An 18587-nucleotide genomic window follows, 5' to 3' on the forward strand; every position below is an offset into this window, starting at 1 on the left:
AAGTAACTTGTCCAAAGCTAGCTAAGGATTGAATTTCTAATCCCTGGCTTTTAACCACTACACTAGGCCACTCCCCTGAAGGAGGACTCAACTGGGACTTTGAAGGAGGTTTAGAAGGGATGGGAAGGGTATTCCAGGCAGGAGGGTTGCATATATAAAGATGTGGTGGGACTTTCTGGGTATTTGGTGAGTTTGGCTTGAACTGAAGTTCCCAAACTAGTCAAGTTTCAATCTCATAGAGTTTATCCCAAGCAATAATTGCCACAAAATCATGGGTTCCATGTGCAAGTTTTATTTTTTGAATACCAATAGTGATAAATATGTAACTATTAAAAAGTATTGGATCAGATACCACTAAAAATCATCCTGAGAGCCCCCAAGTGGTAGTCAGGCCCCATTCTGGAAAACACTCTCACAGGGAATTACTGGAAGTGCCCTGGGGAGGAAGGATGAGGCCACTGTTTATTGAGCAAGGGATGTCTATGTCCCAAGTAAGGAAGCTTGCTGCTTTTCATAATTCTCAGCCCCAGACCTACCAGCATATCTGATCTTAATCTTTCCTGCTGGCAATGCTTTGGTTGTTCCCCATTCTCTTCCAGATAAAGAGCAAATGTGTTAACAAGGCTTTTTGGGACCTTGGGGTGGCCCACCATGGCCCCATCAGGCTGGGGAATAGAGGGAGTGAGAAGAGGACCACCAAACAGGGGGACTGCCTGGAAGAAGTGACACTAGAGCTGAAATCTTACCGATTTGTGGAAGAGAACTGAGAACGGTGAAAAGCTTTCTAGGTAGGAGGAACTGCATGTGCAAAATTTCTGAGACATGAAGGGACTTTTCTGCATGTGAGCATCTGAAAGGCACGGGAGGAAGGAACTAGAAGAGGGGAGTTTGCAGAGGCCAGAGCCTGCATGCCCCGGAGGCACTGGACTGTGATCTTAGCACTGCCCTATGGAAATCCATCTAGGGTTTCAAGTAGGGGGATGACTTTTTTTTTTTTTTTGAGACAGAGGCTCGCTTTGTAGCCCAGGCTAGAGTGAGTGCCATGGCGTCAGCCTAGCTCACAGCAACCTCAAACTCCTGGGCTATAAGCAATCCTACTGCCTCAGCCTCCAGAGTAGCTGGGACTACAGGCATGCGCCACCATGCCCAGCTAATTTTTTCTATATCTATTTTTAGTTGGCCAGATAATTTATTTCTACTTTTAGTAGAGATGGGGTCTCGCTCTTGCTCAGGCTGGTCTCGAACTCCTGACCTCGAGCGATCCACCTGCCTTGGCCTCCCAGAGTGCTAGAATTACAGGCGTGAGCCACCGCGCCCAGGCGGGGGATGACTTTTATTCAAGTACTTGAACAAATAACTTTTTGAGCACCTACTACATGTAGAGTGCTGGGGATTTTATAGTAACCAAACTCTTGTGGTCCCTGCCATGGGGAAGCTCATAATCTTTTTCTTTTTTAACTAAAGTTAGACATGCACAAAATTCAAGCAGATGACAAGTATTATACGTTTTCTATGAAAACAAAAGGCAGTCCCCCGTTTACACTTTCCCAGAGGCACCCATTTGCAACTCTTCCAGCTGACTATATTTTATATTTATCTCCATATCTTTAAATAGATATGCTTGTTTTGCTACTTCTTGATGTTTCAGTTTTAGGCACTCTCTCTTGATTTTCTACTATAGAAGATGGTTTTAACTCCCCCCATCACCAACCATAGACACAATCCCCACCACCGCAACTGCCAACATAATTTTGGTTAGTTCTGTGTTTGTTGTTTGCATTATTATATGTAAGCTATGATTCCTTTCCTCTGAAACTTTTTGTTTTCCCTGGACTTCATAATTGCCCTGTTTTGTCACTTGCTTAGTTTTTATGTATTCCATTCCCCACCAGTTATCTAAATCTCTTTTTAAGATGTTCAGCCAAATCAGATGTCTCAGGTTGGTCTTTCTGGAAGGTACATGGAGAGGGAAATGTTTGTTAGAGATCAACACCTGGGAAAGGATATGGGTGGAAGCAGTCTTGGGCAGAAGAAGTTCAACTGCAGTGCAGGCCTGAGAAAGACTAGACCAATCTGTGGCGGGGAGCTCTCGAGCAAGTGTTGCCTGTCAGAGTTTGCCAATCCCGGCTGAAATGGCCAGGCCTTCATGCTACTCTCTGGGTGGGTCGGCTGGTGTGGGCTGCTGTAGGGAAGGATGTGATCTTGGGCAAGGCTGCTCTCTGCATCTGAGGCCAGCCCCGAAGGAGCTGACAGCTGGAGGCTGTCTGCTGTCAAGACTCCCCACAGGTGGGCAGCAAGCCCTTCCTTGAAAGAAGAGCTGGTAGTCACACCATGTGGTAGTCACACCACGTCATATACTCTATCAATTTCATCTTCTTAAAAAAACTCTTCTTGGAGTCCTCTGTTCTACTCCAGTCTGGAGAGTTTGCCCCTTATACCCGTGGAACAGTTATTCTGGGCAGGAAAGATCCAGATTTTTGTAGGGTCTAAAGATTATACAATCTGGGAGTCTTTAAAAAAATACAAAATTAGGTATAATTTACTTAGCTTGTTAAAAAGAAATCAGTAAATTAGTGGAATTGCAGATTCCTGGCGACTCAGGCCCCTTTCTTCTGCGATCTAGCAGACACATTCCTGATGGCAGCCTGGCTTCTGCCGACATACAACCCTCTACAACTCCAGCAATCACAGGGGTTCATGGAGGTGCAGGAACCTGAAGCTGAGGCTTAATCTTCAGGGCAATTCTGCCGTGATGCTGGGGTCTCCTTCACTGTCATCCCAGGGAGTCCCCTCATCTCGTCTAAGTTGGCTTTCTTTGGGATTGCTTTGTTCTTCCTTTGCTCCATTCTTTTGGTGGAGCACCTACTCCAGTGGTTTCTTGGAAAGAGGGTGTTGGAGGTGACATTTTTGAGAACTTGCATATCTGCAAACTTCTTCATTCCACCCTCGCCCTTAATAATTTGGCTGGGTACAGAATATATGAAAAATCCTTAAAACCGTGCCTGGCACAAAGTAACAGCTACAGAAGTTTAGCAATTATTACTATAAAAAATTCTGGTTGGAGGCTGTGAGTGGTGACTCACTCTTGTAATTCTAGCACTTGGGGAGGCTGAGGCGGGAGGATCACTTGAAGCCAGGAGATCAAGACCAGCCTGAGCAACACTGCAAGACCCCATCTCTACAAAATATAGAAAAATTAGCCCGGCATGGTGGTGCATGCCTATAGGCAGGAGGATCACTCGAGCCCAGGAGTTGGAGGTTGCAGTGAGCTATGATGATGCCACCATACTCTAGCCCTGGGGACAGAGGGAGATCCTGTCTCAAAAAAAAAAAAAAATCTATTTGGAGATTATTTTCCTTTAGTGTTACTATGGAGAAGTCCAAAGGCATTCTGATTCCTGGTGCTTAGTATGGAATCTCTTTTCTACCTTGGAAGTTGTAGGATGTTCTCTTTGTCCCCAGGGTTCTGACATTTCGTGATGGTGGCCTTGTTATGAATGTGTGTGCTAGTGCTCATCTATCACAGCACGTGGAGGCACGGTTCAATATGGAAATACATGTCCTTCAATTCTGGGAATTTTCTTCAATTTTTAATCGATAACTCCTCCCCTCTGTTTTCTGTATTTTCTCTTTGTGTAATTTCTATTTAAATGTTGGGTGTCCTGTTCCAGGCCCCTAATTGTCTTTTTCCTTCCTCTTTTCGATCTCTGTTCCTCTTTGTTCTGTTTTCTGGAAGATTTCCTCAAATTTGTCTTCCAGCCATACTGTTGAATTTTTATATTCCAACGGCTTTTTTGTTGTTGTTGATGTTTGACTATTTCTTTTTAAAATAACATCCTCTTTTTGCATCATGGATGCAATATCTTCTCTTATCTCTCTGAAGATGTTAACAGAAGGTCCTCCCTCTTGGCCTGGTCAGATTTCCTCTGAGGAACCTTTTCTTGATCTCCTGGCTAGGTAGCAAAGCCATGGTGGCCAGCTTTGTGGGGGCCCAGCTGGGAAACAGGGTTGGGGGTGTGTCTGCATTCACAGTGTCTGGTCACTTCATCGCCTGATGTGGGAGGACGCCCCGCCCTCAGCTGTGCCTGTGGTCTCCCACGCCAGCGATCCTGCTTCCCCGCCTCCGAGAACAAACCTCTAGTTTTCTACCGGGAGTGGGGAAGCCACAGGGACCTAACAATTTTGATCCTTAGACAGCTTCAACTCCTTATTTTATCACCCCTCACCCCCATTTAAAGAGGTGCCTGAGCCTTTGGGGGAGTCTGTGGTCTACACTGGGTTGGTTCTTCTCTTTCCCCACATCCACCACTACAGTTTTCTTACCCCCACCTGTCTCCTTCCCGGCTTCCAAGTGCCGCGCTCCTGTCATCTCCTGCCTTCTCCTTGTGTCAGTGGGTTTATGCCTTAAACAAAATCTCTTTCCTGTCGTTTTAGTGAGGTTTTGGGAGGGACTGAAATTAGATATGTATGTTCAGTCTGCCATAATTTTCAGAGCTTCTGTTCTTACCTAAACCAGCAAGCAGATTAATAACTACAGACTGTGAGTGCTACAGACACGGGGCCAGGACAAGGATGGCAGGCAGGACAATGCCGACTTGCAAAATGCAGATTTTGTCTTTAACATTTGCCTCTTGCTGCTGTGTAGAGATGAGGTTGTGCAGGAACACGGGGGAGTCTGGGGGACGGTGAGGAAGCGACTGCGGAAATCAGGGTGAAGGATGGATGGGGTGGACTGGAAAGGTGATGGCTGTAGAGCCGGAAGGAGCCATTTAGGACTCAGAGAGACTGTAACCCCCAGAGGTCAGGTACCATGTCCATTTTGTTCCCTGATGTGTATATAGTCAGAGCGTAACATGGTCCCTGGCCACCACAGACATTGTGTAAAATGTTTGTTGAGTGGACATGGGGGTGAGGAAGAGAGAGGGACCAAGGATGACCTTCATGTTCCTCCTCCTCCTGGTATAGACCCCGAAGGCCAGCTAAGGGCTGTGGAGCGTATAGCCAGGGGGAGCCACAAAATGTCCGGGAGCAGGGGAGTGACCAGGTGAGAGCAGGTCCTTACCTGCACCGTCATGCCCCTCCTCTCTGTGGCTTGTCCTTTTCCACACCACACTCTTTCCACTCTGGCCTCCTCGCTCAAGCAGATCCTGCCTGACACAGCCTCTCCCCAGCCCCACCCCTTTACCTGGCCACTCCACACTCCTGTCTTGGCCTCAGGGGGCCACAGTCTAATTCTTATTTTTATTTCACTTTTTATTTATTTTGTTTTATTATTTTTTTAAAGAAGGAGTCTCACTGTGTTGCCCAGGCTGGCGTTAAACTCCTGGGCTCAAGTGATCCTCCCACCTCAGCCTCCTGAGTAGCTGGGACTATGGGTGTGTGCCACCAGGCCTGGCTTTTTTTTTTTTTTTTTTTTTGAGAGATGAGGTCTCTATATGATGCTCAGGCTGGTCTTGAACTCCTGGCCTCAAGCAATCCTCCAGCCTCAGCCTCCCCAAGTGCTGGGATTACAGGTGTGAGACACTGTGCCCGGCCCCCACCACCATTTTAACACATTGACTGCCACACTAGAAAAAAATATTTTTCCTTGGGGCCACAGTGTTTTATTATGAAAATAGAACAAAAACTTCAAAAACAAAATGATCCTTTCTAACTTCATGAAAAATTTGTTATTTTTTATTGTTTTCTGTGTGTGAGTTATATATAACTTGAAAAATAGTTCATGCAGCTCCCAAGGTGAAGAGACATGTGAGTTACATATGCTTCACGAGGCCCTGGGCTCAAAACTAGCGTGAGTTAAATACAACTCATATGGCAGTTGATGTGCTAAAGATGGGGAACACTGAGGCTCAGAGAAGAGAAGTGACTTCTTATAATCACAGGGCTGATCAGAGGACTTACATCTAGGCCTGCCACCTCTGCAGCCCACCGTGCTCACCGTACTCCAAAGCAAGGCAGGTAGGACCAAGGCTGCTTCTCCCAGCCAAAGCTCTCACCTGGGTGTCCTGGGGGGTTTCATGTTACACTAGGCAGAAGGAGAGGTGGGGCTAGGGGTAATTTAGCACACTGGTCAGAAGCGCAGATTTAGGAGCCAGAGTGCTCCGGTTGGAGTCTTAGTTCTGCTGTACCCTCCTCGATTTTGCCTTTGGGAAGATGGGATGATAATAATATTTACCTTATAGGGTTACTGTGGGGATTAGATGAGGCACATAGATAACACTGAGTGTTGCTTGTCATAATTTCCCTTCCTGAAACCCCTCTGCTCAGTCAGGGCCCACTGTTTTCTCTGACACTGTTCAGTGCTGGCACCAGGGAGTAGAGGTTTCTCTTTGCTCTGGCCTGGGGACTGAAGACAAGAGGAGGTATAATTTCCTACTGTCTTCATTTAATAATGAGGAAGCCAGGCCTCAGGGAGGAGAGGTGACTTGCCCAAGGCCACACAGTCAGGCACAGAGCCAGGGTGAGAACCCGAGTCCACCCAGACCTTGAGCCCAGGGTCTTGTTACTGTGCCAGCTGCCTCCCCAGCATGTTTCTGAACCCTCTGGGGGAAGCTTGGCAACATTTCCCTCACCAGGAGACCCAGAACGTTCTTCTTCCAGGTCTAAGATATGCACACAACTCCACACAACTGGATTACAAATCCAGGAATGAGGCTTAAGCCCTCTCGTCCCATTCCCTTGCAGGGTCAGAGAACTGCAGGTCAGGAGCTAGTTACACACCCCACCCTCCACCCGGATCCCCAGTGGGCCCTAGGGATAGCCGGAGGTGGGGAGTCAGGGCACAGAGGGCAGGCCCAGGGTGGGAAAGGGAGTGCACTGTGGGCCCTGGAACCAGGCGGCTTCAGATTTGATTTTAGCTCCTACCACTTTACTAGGTGACCTTGGCCAAAGTCGCTTCACCTTCATGAGCCCCATGTTATTCAGCTGTAAAATGGGTGGAATAAAACCTTTTCTTAGGGCTCTTGTGAGGTTGTTACCTTAAGGTTGGTGCCCAATAGGCATCCAATACATATTTATCGAGGGAGTGACTGACCCAATGCATGTAAAGGTGTGTTAGCACAGGGCCTGGCTCACAGGTGGTTTCTGCTGCATGTCTCCTTGGTACCTGGCTCTACCTAGTGCTGCACCTTTAATGCAGCCTGCTCTTCTCACCTCTGTCTCATCCTGCAGGGATCCTTCAGCCTGCCAGCCCACCCCCACCTGGTGCTGCTGCTGTGGCAAACCAACCCTCCCCTCCCCGTTTAGTGTCGTCAACACTCTCCTGCCAAATCTCACCCCCAGCTTCTGTCCCTCATTGTCCCTCCTCTGGCCATGCTTATGACCTCAGACCTGAAGCTTGTCCCTTTTCAAGCTCTTGAATTCACCTTCAACCAATTTATTCGTTCTCATACATTTATTGTTTGGTTCCTGCATAGCATCCAACAGTCAAGGCCTGGTATATTAACACTGTATTGAGTATCCACAGTGCATGGCACGTAAGAACTTAGTCGATGGACTCAATGCTTGAATTCACATCCCAGCTCAACCTCTCATTAGCTCTGTGGCTTTGGGGAAATTATTTACCTTTTCTGTGCCTCAGTTTCCTCATCTATAAAATGGGATTAATAATACTATCTACCTGGTAAGGTTGCTGCAAAAAATTAAATGACCTAGAATGGAAGTGCTATAAGGGCAGGGAGTTTGGTCTGTTTTGTTCATGGTTGTGTCCCCAGTACCTAGCATAATGCCTGGCACACATAAGCTATTCAATAAATGTTATAAGTATGTAGAATAGTGAAGAACAGCACATAAAGCGGCACTGAAATATAATGCAAGCACATATGTAATTTTATAATTTCTAGTACCCATGTTTTAAAAAGTAAAAGGATGGAGCCGGGTGTGGTGGCTCATGCCTGTAATCCAAGCACTCTGGGAGGCTGAAGTGGGAGGATTACTTGAGCTTAGGAGTTTGAGACCAGCCTGAGCAAGAGTGAGACCTCCATCTCTAAAAATAAATACATAAATAAATAAATAAATCCAAAATATTATCATTGTAACATGAAATCAATATAAACTATTATTTTTTAGAGATGGGGTCTCACTGTATCACCCAGGCTGGAGTGCATAGCTCACTGCAGCCTTGAACTCCTGAGTTAAAGTGATCTTCCTCCCTCGGCCTCCCAAGTAGCTGGGACTACAGGCACATGCCACCATGCCCGGCTTAAAATAATATTAGCGAGATACTTTCCATTCTTTTTTTCCCACAAAGTCTTCAAAATCCAGTGTCTGTTTTACATCTACAGAACGTCTCAGCTATACAACAGTATCTTGTGTGACGTGATGGTTAAAGTAAAATGTAGTTCTACCAAAAAAATACAGTTGTGTTTAATAGAAAAAATATTTTTGTTTTTATGTTTAAATTAAATACGATTGAAAATTTAGTTGCTCAGTAGCACTAACCACATTTCAAGAGCTCAGCAGCCACATGTGGTTAATGGCTACCACTCTGGGGCAGCACAAATGTAAAGTGCTCCGCATGAGTTAAGTTCTCAATACAGTTCAGCTGTTATTATCGGTAACGTGGAAGCTGTCTGTGCTTTAGGTTAAGTGGAACAAGCAAGTCACTGAGCACTATGTAAAATATGGCTTTACTTGTGCACAAAAAACCCTGCCCAGATGTACCGCAGATGTAAGCAGATGCCCCTTGCCTTGTGAGAGCCTCCAGCTCCAATCAACAGAAGCACCAAATGCCCGCTGAGGAGGACGGGCCAGCTCAGTGAAAGGCCCCTGGAGGAGCTGAATGGAACTGAATAGCATGGGCAAGGGGAGGGGGACAGCGTGAGCCAGGGAAGGACAGGGTGATGAGAAGAGGAGGGACACGCATGGGGTAAGGGGCAGGGAGAACCTCTCCATCACAGGTGGTGGCTGGAGGGACTCTGAAGCCTTCACAAAGATGCCACTTAGTGTTTCCGTGTGGGGGTACAATGTGAACACTTCAAGAAACCCCCAAGCTCTCTGTGAAGTCTACCAGAAGGCGGCGCTGCCTCGGGAGGAGCGGCTTTGGAGACACAAAGGGTATTTTCACCTATGCTTTCTGTCTGTACTGCTTGAATTGTTTAAAAATTATTTTTACCGTGAGCAGCTAAGGCTTTTATATTTAGAAGGAAAACAAAACACTCCCCTCTGCGCTCCCACCCCAAGGAGTACCTGGCTATTATGGGAAATTTAGTACATTAACTGCCATGTGAGTTGTATTTAACTCACAGTAGTTTATTTTTTTTCCCCCCCAGAGTCTCACTCTTGCCTGGGCTAGAGTGCCGTGGTGTCAGCTTGGCTCACAGCAACCTCAAACTCCTGGGCTTAAGCAATTTTCCTGCCTCAGCCTCCCGAGTAGCTGGGACTACAGGCATGTGCCACCATGCCCGGCTAATTTTTTCTATATGTTTTTGTCCAGCTAACTTCTATTTTTAGTAGAGATGGGGGGGTGGGTCTTGCTTTTGCTCAGGCTGCTCTCGAACTCCTGACCTCAAGCGATCCTCCCACCTCGGCCTCCCAGAGTGCTAGGATTACAGGCGTGAGCCACCGCACCCAGCCTAACTCACAGTAGTTTTGAGCCCGGCGCCTCATGAAGCAAAACCTGGGCAAAATCTTGCAGTTGGTTTGTGAAAATCTTATTTGTTGGTGTTCTTACTGTTAAAATTAATGTTGACAATTTAATTCTAAAAATGTGGATTAAATGAATACAAGTCAATAACAAATTTTATTAAATTAGAAAGGATCGTTTTGTTTTTGAAATTTTTATTCTATTTTGATAATAAAACACTGGGGCCCCAAGGAAAAAAATTCTTTTTCTAACATGGCAACCATTGTGTTAGAAGATATGAGTTGGTGAGTAGAAGAAGCAAGAAGTCATTAACTCACTGCCTGGCAGCCACCGATCTCTTCTCAATTGTTTCTGTGCTCCGGGGAAATGTCACACTCTGGGTCTATCCTGACAGGGCCCTGCCATCTTGCCCCCGCTCCAGAGTAGCCAAAAAGGCTGTTTCAGGGCCAGGGGCTGAGAGGTCTTGGCCCGTGTGCCTGAAGTGCTCCTGCTTTGGTGTGGGGCTTGCTGCAGGCCTTAGGTATGTCTGGGCTCAATTTTGGGGCTGTGCTGGGAACACGAAGCCTCTGAAGAATCACCAGAGCTGTAGGAGTCATAGTGATGCCCATGGCATTGAAGGCACTGCCACCTTGTGGCATAGCAGTCAGTGTGGCCAACTTGCTGTGAGCAGGTTACTTAACCTTTCTGGGCGTCAGTGTTATTTTCTGTGAAATAATGTTGTGAGAGTTAAATGAGATGATGTATGTCATACACTTAACACGAAATGATCTTGGTAAGGATACAAATATTCCAAGAACTAGTCCCTGCTCAGCGAAAGTTAAATGTAGAAGGTGACAGATAGGGTCCCAAGGGCCAGCATTCTGCCTGGGAGGAGCAGGAAGGGAGAGTGTTACTAGAAACTCTGTCTCGAGGCAGTGGCCCTTCCAAAGCTTCAGTGATAGAAAATGGTGGGTGGTAGGGCGGTGGCTGGCAGCTTTAAGGGCTGGGGCACACGGGGTACACCCTTGAGGTCATGGAAACCAGGCCAATGTGAGAGGCAGGTATAGACTCTAGTGTCCACTCTGCCATCACTGTGGCCAAGGGTGCACTATGGAGAACTAAGAATAGTGTGGAGGTTTCTAGTGCTGCCTTTGGGCTTAAACCACTCAAGTTCAAGTCAGGTTTAGTCACTTACCAATTATGTGACTCGGGGCACGTTACTTAACCCTCCTGGTGGCTCAATTCTGCAATCTATGAAATGGGGACAATGATGTTACTAGGTTATTATCAGCATTATATGAGATAAAGCATTTAGAAGAGAGCAAGGCTTATACTGAGGGCCCAGTAGGGATGAAGTGTTGTTGGTATTTCCTGTTTGCATCATGAAAGAGTGGCAGGCAATCCTTAGGGTTTTTCTGGTTTTAAAAGTCATTATCCAGGCCAGGCACGGTAGCTCATGCCTAGAATCTCAGCACTCTGGGAGGCCGAGGCAGGAGCACGAGCTTAAGAGTTGGAGACCAACCTGAGCAAGAGCAACATCCCATCTCTACTAAAAATAAATAAAAACGAGCCAAGTGTGGTGGCACATGCCTGTAATCCCACCTACTTGGGAGGCTGAGGCAGGAGGATCACTTGAGCCCAGAAGTTTGAGGTTGCAGTGAGCTATGATGACACCACTGTACTCTAGCCTGGGCAAGAGCAAGACCCAGTCTTGGAAAAAAAAAGTCACTATCATTTAGGTACCTAACCCAGACTTCTTAGAGGGCATTTTAAGACTAGTCTCTCCTGTTCAGTTCTACCTCCAGCTCTGAAGAATGACAAAGCTTTTGAAAAAATGATAAAAAGTTAATTTCCCCAAAGTCACAGAGCTAATTCTCTACTGCCTGCATTTTTATGAGAAACGAAAGGGAGTTTTCTGTCGTGGTCAGTAATGCCTCAGACTTCTAGTCCAGAGTCCAAACAGTTGTCATTCATCTTTTCCTTCATTGATACAGCAAATATTATCTGGACCCATTTGCAGAACAGAATCATGGTTTGTGGTGTGGGCTCTGGAGTCACATGGACCTGGACTCCTGGCTATACCACTACCGCAGGTCTGACCTTGGAAAGCCTTTCACTGCTCCAAGACCTAGTTTCTTCAGCTGTAAAATGGAGAGATTAATTCCCACTTCCTCAGGTTGGTGTGAGGATAAATGAAACAATCCACTGAATCGGTTAAGACTATTTTCAGCTGCAGGTAACAGAATGCAGTAGTCCCCCCTTTATCTGAGGGGAGTATGTTCCAAGACCTCAAGTGGATGCCTGAAACTGAGGACAGTACTGAACCAGATCGTGGTCAGTGGAACGTTTCTGTTCATCTCTTCCATCCACGAATTTAATGCCTTTTCCATCTTATCACTTATCATGTACTGTGGCTGTAACTTTTGCAGTTTGAGGTGTGACAGCAAAACAGGCACAAATTTCTTCTTCACAATTTCACAGATTTGTTCTACCATAGATCTTAGCAACTTCAGCATCTGATTTTTTTTATTAAGAACTTGCACCTGGCCAGGCACAGTGGCTCACACCTGTAATCCTTAGCACTCTGGGAGGCCGAGGCGGGAGGATTGTTCAAGGTCAGGAGTTTGAGACCAGCCTTAGCAAGAGCGAGACCCCCGTCTCTACTAAAAAAATAGAAAGAAATTACCTGGACAACTAAAAATATATATAGAAAAAATTAGCCGGGCATGGTGGTGCATGCCTATAGTCCCAGCTACTCAGGAAGCTGAGGCAGAAGGATCGCTTAAGCCCAGGAGTTTGAGGTTGCTGTGAGCTAGGCTAACACCACGGCACTCTAGCCAGGGCAATAGAGCAAGACTCTGTCTCAAAAAAAAAAAAAAAAAAAAAAAAAAACTTGTACCTTTTCACTTAAAGGGAAACACTTTACCGCTTGTCTTTGGCATATGTGAATGGCCAGCATCACTACTATTATGCTTTGGGGCCACTGTATTAATAAGGGTGACTTGAACACAAGCACTGTGATATGGACAGTCGATCTGTCACTAAGATGGCTACTCAGTAACTAACGGGTGGCAGCTCGAATATTCCCCTTTCCTGTCTTCAATAACCAATTTCATGTCTTCACCTCATTGCCATCTTCCCCTCATCAGTGATTTCTCCTCATACTTCACAGTGGTAGAAGTGCAGTTAAGAAAGGACCTACCTTGTCTTCCCCACCTCCACTAACTACCTGAATGCAGCGCGCACAGGTCCTGCAAGCCCTCCAACTACTCCAGGAAGGAGGCTTGTGCCTCTGCCACCTGTTAAACAGGACAGCAATCACGTGCCTCTTGCCGGGGTCAAAAAGTTTCTGCCTCATCTGCCTTCTCTTCTTAACCAAATTCTTTTCTTAGTTGCCCACAACAGTATTCTGGCTTTAATTTCTCCCTCTCCTTCACACTCCATGACCAACCCGGCAATAAATTCATTGGCTCAATATTCAGTATCTACTTTGGACCCAACCAGTGGACACCAACTCCAGGAGTTCTCAGATTCCCCAATGCCCCCTCTCTCATTTTGCTCCTCCCCTGCACCAGAGCACCCCTTTCACTTACAGGCATGGATGGAAAACCACTTCTAGGGGCATGAGATCTGGCTTCCTAAAAGGAAGCCAAGTAGCTGTGATTCAGTCCATAACTGTGAAGTTAGCTTCCCAAGACATAAACGCTGAAAAGTAGGAAACAAGATGGCAGGGCATGGAACTGGGCTAATAACTGCCTCCTCCATCTCTTCTGTGATCTTCCCCAAGGTTCCTCCCGGCAGCCCTTCCGGAAGTCTCTGTGCCAAGCAAATATACCTGATTGACCTCCTGTGACTACAGCTTCTTGAAAAGCAGTAGCCAATGCATAACTGCTTTCTTCTCATCTTCCTCACCTTCATCACCCTGGGCTTGCATCTCCTAAGTAAGGCACCAGCATTTAATCCTTTCTTCAGCTGCCTCTCTGGAGACAAGGGTAACACCAGGGTAAGACACAACCCTAGTCCAAGCCACCACTAATTCCTGTGAACTTGTTAGCAATGCCAGTGAAGTTCTTGGGCCCTGTCCCATATTCGCAGAGGCAGAATCCCTGGAAATGGGGGCCCAAGACTGATTTTAAAAACTGTTCAGGTGATTCTTGTGCCCACTTAAGATTTTTTTTGAGGGAAAATGAGTTCCTAAAGAAAAGCTTGTTGCTGCCTTTCCCCTAGCTTCCTTGAATTGTTTATGAGAAGGTGAAGCTTGGAGCTGCAGCTACCACTTTGTGAGCAAGCGCCAATACTGAGGATGGCAGAGCAGAAAGCAAGCCTGGGACAGCACTGAGCTGTCAAGCCATTACAGCTACTGACCTCCAGATACTTATGTGAGATGAAATACCTGTATTGATTTGTTAGGTACAGTAGTCCCCCTTTATCCATGATTTCACTTTCTGCAGTTTCAAGGTCCAAAAATATTAAATGGGAATTTCTAGAAACAATTCATAAGTTTTAAATTGCATGCCATTCTGACAATTTAAAAATTAGCTCGGTGTGGTGACATGCACCTGTAGTCCCAAGTACTCAGGAAGCTGAGGCAGGAAGATCGCTTTAGACTAGGAGTTTGAGGCTGCAGTGAACTGTGATCACACCACTGCACTCCAGTGTGGGCAACAGTGAGACCCTTATCTAAAAAACAAACAAACAAAAAACCAAAAAACTGGCCGGGCGCGGTGGCTCACGCCTGTAATCCTAGCACTCTGGGAGGCCGAGGCGGGTGGATCGCTCAAGGTCAGGAGTTCGAGACCAGGCTGAGCAAGAGTGAGACCCCGTCTCTACCAAAAACAGAAAGAAATGATTTGGACAGCTAAAAATCTATATAGAAAAAATTAGCCGGGCATGGTGGCGCATGCCTGTAGTCCCAGCTACCCGGGAGGCTGAGGCAGGAGGATCGCTGAAGCCCAGAAGTTTGAGGTTGCTGTGAGCTAGGCTGATGCCACGGCACTCACTCTAAGCCTGGGCAACAAAGCGAGACTGTCTCAAAAAAAAAAAAAAAAAAAAAAAAAAACAAAAAACCAAAAAACCAAAAACAAAACGTGGGCATGGTGGCTCACACCTGTAATCCCAGCACTTTGGGAGGCAGGAGGATTACTTGAGGCCAGGAGTTAAGAGACTAGCCTGAGCAATACAGTGAGACCCTGTCTCTACAAAAAAATAAATAAAAATTAGCCAGGCATGGTGGCATGCACCTGTAGTCCTAGCTAATTGGGAGGCTGAGGCCAAGAGGCTCATTTGAGCCCAAGAGTTAGAGGCCAGCCTGGGCAACATAGCAAGACATCATCTCTAAAAAAATAGTAAAAGGAAGAAGAGAGAAGAAAGTTACATATATATTTAATAAAAAATAAATAGGACTTCATTAAAATTAAAAACTTTTGTCAAAGGACACTACCAACAAAGTGGGATGGGCGAGGTGGCTCACACCTGTAATCCTAGCACTCTGGGAGGCTGAGGCAGGAGGATCACTGGAATTCAGGAGTTTGAAACCAGCATGAGCAAGAGTGAGACCCTGTCTCTACTAAAAACAGAAAAATATCAGCCAGTCGTGGTGGTGCACCCCTGTAGTCCCAGCTACTTGGGAGGCTGGAGGATGGCTTGAGCCCAGGAGTTTGAGGTTGCAGTGAGCTATGACAATGCCATCTTTTCGACAGAGCAAGACTCTGTCAAAAAAAAAAAAAAAAAAAAGTGAAGACAAGACACAAAGTGAGAGGAAATACTGACAAATTATATAAGGATCTAATATCCAGGATATATAAAGAATTTTTACACCTCAACAATATAAACTCAACCCAATTAAAACATGGGCAAAGGATCTGAATAGACATTTCTTTCAAAAAGATATACAAATGGCCAGTAAACATGAAAAGATGCTCAACATCTAATCATTAGGGAAATACAAATCAAAACCACAATGAAATGCCACTTCATACTCACTAGAATACTTATAATCAAAAAAATGGAAAAGTGTTGACGAGGATGTGAAGAAACTGGATCTCTCAAGATTGCTGGTGGGAATATAAAATGGCATAGCCAACGTGAATGTGTGGCAGTCTCTCAAAGTTAACATATGACCCAGCAAGTTCACTCCTAGGTATATGCCCAAATGCATCGAAAACTTATATCCACACAAAATGATGCTCATAGCATTATTCATAATAGCCAGGAAATGGAAACAACCCAAATGTCCATCAACTATTTAGTATATATCCATACAATGGAAAATTGGCAATAAAACAAATGAACTAAAAAAAAAAAAATGAACTAGTTGCTTCAACATGGATAAACCTTAGAAACATGCTAAGTCCAGCCTGGGATACATTGCAAGACCCCCATCTCTATAAAAAATAAATTTAGTTGGGCTTGGTGTCATGGGCCTGTAGTCCCAGTTGCTGGGGAGGCTGAGGCAGGAGGATCACTTGAGCCTGAGAGTTTGACGTTACAGTAAGCTATGATGACACCACTGCACTCCAGCATGAAGAGACTTGTCTCTCAATAAGAAAACAAAGCTAAAATGAAAGAAGCCACTCAAAAAATCAAAACCAAAACCAGATTGTTTGATTCCATTTATATGAAAAATCCAGAAGAGGTCAGTTTATAGAGACAGAAAGTAGCAAGTACCTAGGGATGGGGCGGGGAAAGGACATGGAGATTTAACTGCTAATGGGCATGGGGCTTCTTTTTTGGGGTAGTGAAAATGTTCTGCAATTAGTTGTGTTTGCTGCACAAAATTGTGAATATACTAAAATCCACTGAAGTATCTGCTTTAAAATGGCATATCTGGCTGGGCATGGTGGCTCACGCCTGTAATCCTAGCACTCTGGGAGGGCAAGGCAGGAGGATAACTTGTTCGAAGCCAGCCTTAGCAAGAGACCCTATGTCTCTACTAAAAATATAAAAAAAGAAAAAAAAGAAAATGGTAAATTTTAGTGGTATATGAATTCTTTCTCAAGAAAAAGGGAGGAGGGGTTATACTCAGCAGTGTCAAATGCTGCAATAAAGTCAGCTGAGGCCAGGTCTGGAGAGATCAGGGGATCTGAGTATAGCAGTAAAACTGTCTGCCCAACAGCCCTTTTTCTACCATCTACCCCTCCCTTATTTAAATCCAATAATCCTCACTGGTCTAAAGAGATTCTGTAGTTCAATCCCTCCTGCTATGGTTGGTTTGGGAACAGGTAGACAATTCAGTTCTGCCCAATAAAACAGACTGCTGGGGGATTCCTGGGAAATATTTCATTATTCTTAAAAAGAAAAAAAAAAAAAAGAGAAATCGTCTTCCTGCCTAGGGACATCGGTGTGGCAAGTAATGATGCCCAGAGCAGCCAACTTGAAGGGGAGGTGCTTAGATAACATCCTGAGAGCAGCAGAGCAGAAAGATGGACGAAAGAACCACCTGGGTCCTTAAAACCCTACCTCGGGACTTCTTGTTTTAAGAGATAAATCCTCCTGTTCATGCTATTTGATTTTTTTACTTAAAGCCCAAAGCATCCTAATGCAGGTTACTGGTGACTTTTCTTCTGAAATCAGTTAGAAGAATGAGCTTGGAAATGGGGCTAAAAAGAAAAAGTCCACTCTATCGATGTTCATACCTTAGTTCAGGACAGGGCTGGCACTGAGCATACCACAACTATCCTAGAGAATGGTCCTTACCACATTTTGATGTCTGGTTTCTTTTTAAGCCCACCACTCTCATGGTCCAAAAGCAGTCAAATAAATAAGTATGTTCCAGGAAGAGACAAAAAGTTCAAGCTCACCCTGTTCATCCTAAGTTTTTGGCAACATAAAAGAGGGCCAAGTAAACACAAACAGAACAGGTTACAAACAAGTTTAACCTCAGCTAGTTACTTCACCTCTGAGCCTGCTGCTCAACTATAAAATAGGGGTAAGATCTAGACATTGTAGGACTGAACAAAAGATTAAAGACCGTGTGGCACAGGTGCTAGCATAGTCCATGGCTCAACAGATTTTACTATATCTGAATACTGACAAAGAACCCCAACTATAGCTTTCTCAAATTCTGCAACTTCCACTCAAATACCAACCAAATGTACACCTAACCACTTAAGACACCTGTAATGGTTCCCACTCTAAAGATTACCTCCTCTAGAATCCTGGGATTTGTTCTGTAAAATCTGGATTCAGTCAAAAGGCCGCACTTAAGGATCTAGGCAGCCAAATGCAGCCTCAAGACTGCAGGTTCCCTACCCCTAGACTAGCTGAAAGTCTGAATCCTGACTTTGCTGCTCATTAGATGTGCACATAACCTTAACCAAGTTTCTTCATCTGAGCCCGTTTCCTCATCCATAAAGTGGCGTAACACTTGCATTACAAAATTGTCTCAACACTTAAGATGAGAGATAATACATAACCTTCTAAAGGAAGCTTAACTGATACCTCTACCTTTTTGACTAACGATAGACAAAGCAATTTTATAGCCTCCAATTTACTTTATTCCCCTCAAATACAGTCAGGTGGTCTGTGAAAGCAAATTCAGACTGCAAGCACAAATTTGTTACAAGTTCTATATCCTTACAGATAACTTCTTGGTGTTTTGCTACAGGAAAGGGGTTCTCTGCAGCATCTCCAAATTAAAACAATCAGAAAAGCCCTTATTACATCTTTGTTTGCAGGTCTACTTAAGTCATCTGCCTCACACATCTTACAGCCAACTGCCTACAAACACAGGGGTATTTACTGACAAAAGCCTACCATCAGATTTATTAATTTGCTAATTTTACAGGGGTTGTGAGAAGCTCCTTGCTGAGAGCTACCAGCAAGCAAAACTTTAGATCAACCAAAAATCTGCACGTAAAAATATATTTCGTAGTGCAAAAAAACCCCAAACACTTCAGGGAATGCTACATAACCAAGTAGAGCAATCACTTCTGTTCCCAGCCTCTTACCACCAGTCAGTCTATTCTGGGAATGCTTCCTAACTCCACCTAGCACCACATGCTCTGGAGACTGACTATAAATCAAT

General features: G+C 45.1%; 1 long non-coding RNA gene across 1 annotated transcript; it reads left to right on the forward strand.

Moving 5' to 3' along the window:
• The first annotated feature begins 550 nt into the window (after positions 1–550).
• LOC123634357 lies at positions 551–14018 on the forward strand. Its single transcript, XR_006733892.1, has 3 exons — positions 551–788; positions 13350–13565; positions 13790–14018. It is a non-coding gene; the product is annotated as an uncharacterized LOC123634357 (long non-coding RNA).
• Positions 14019–18587: the final 4569 nt, after the last annotated feature.

This window comes from Lemur catta, chromosome 3 (genome assembly GCF_020740605.2).
Source record: "Lemur catta isolate mLemCat1 chromosome 3, mLemCat1.pri, whole genome shotgun sequence".
Taxonomy (NCBI): Eukaryota; Metazoa; Chordata; class Mammalia; order Primates; family Lemuridae; genus Lemur; species Lemur catta.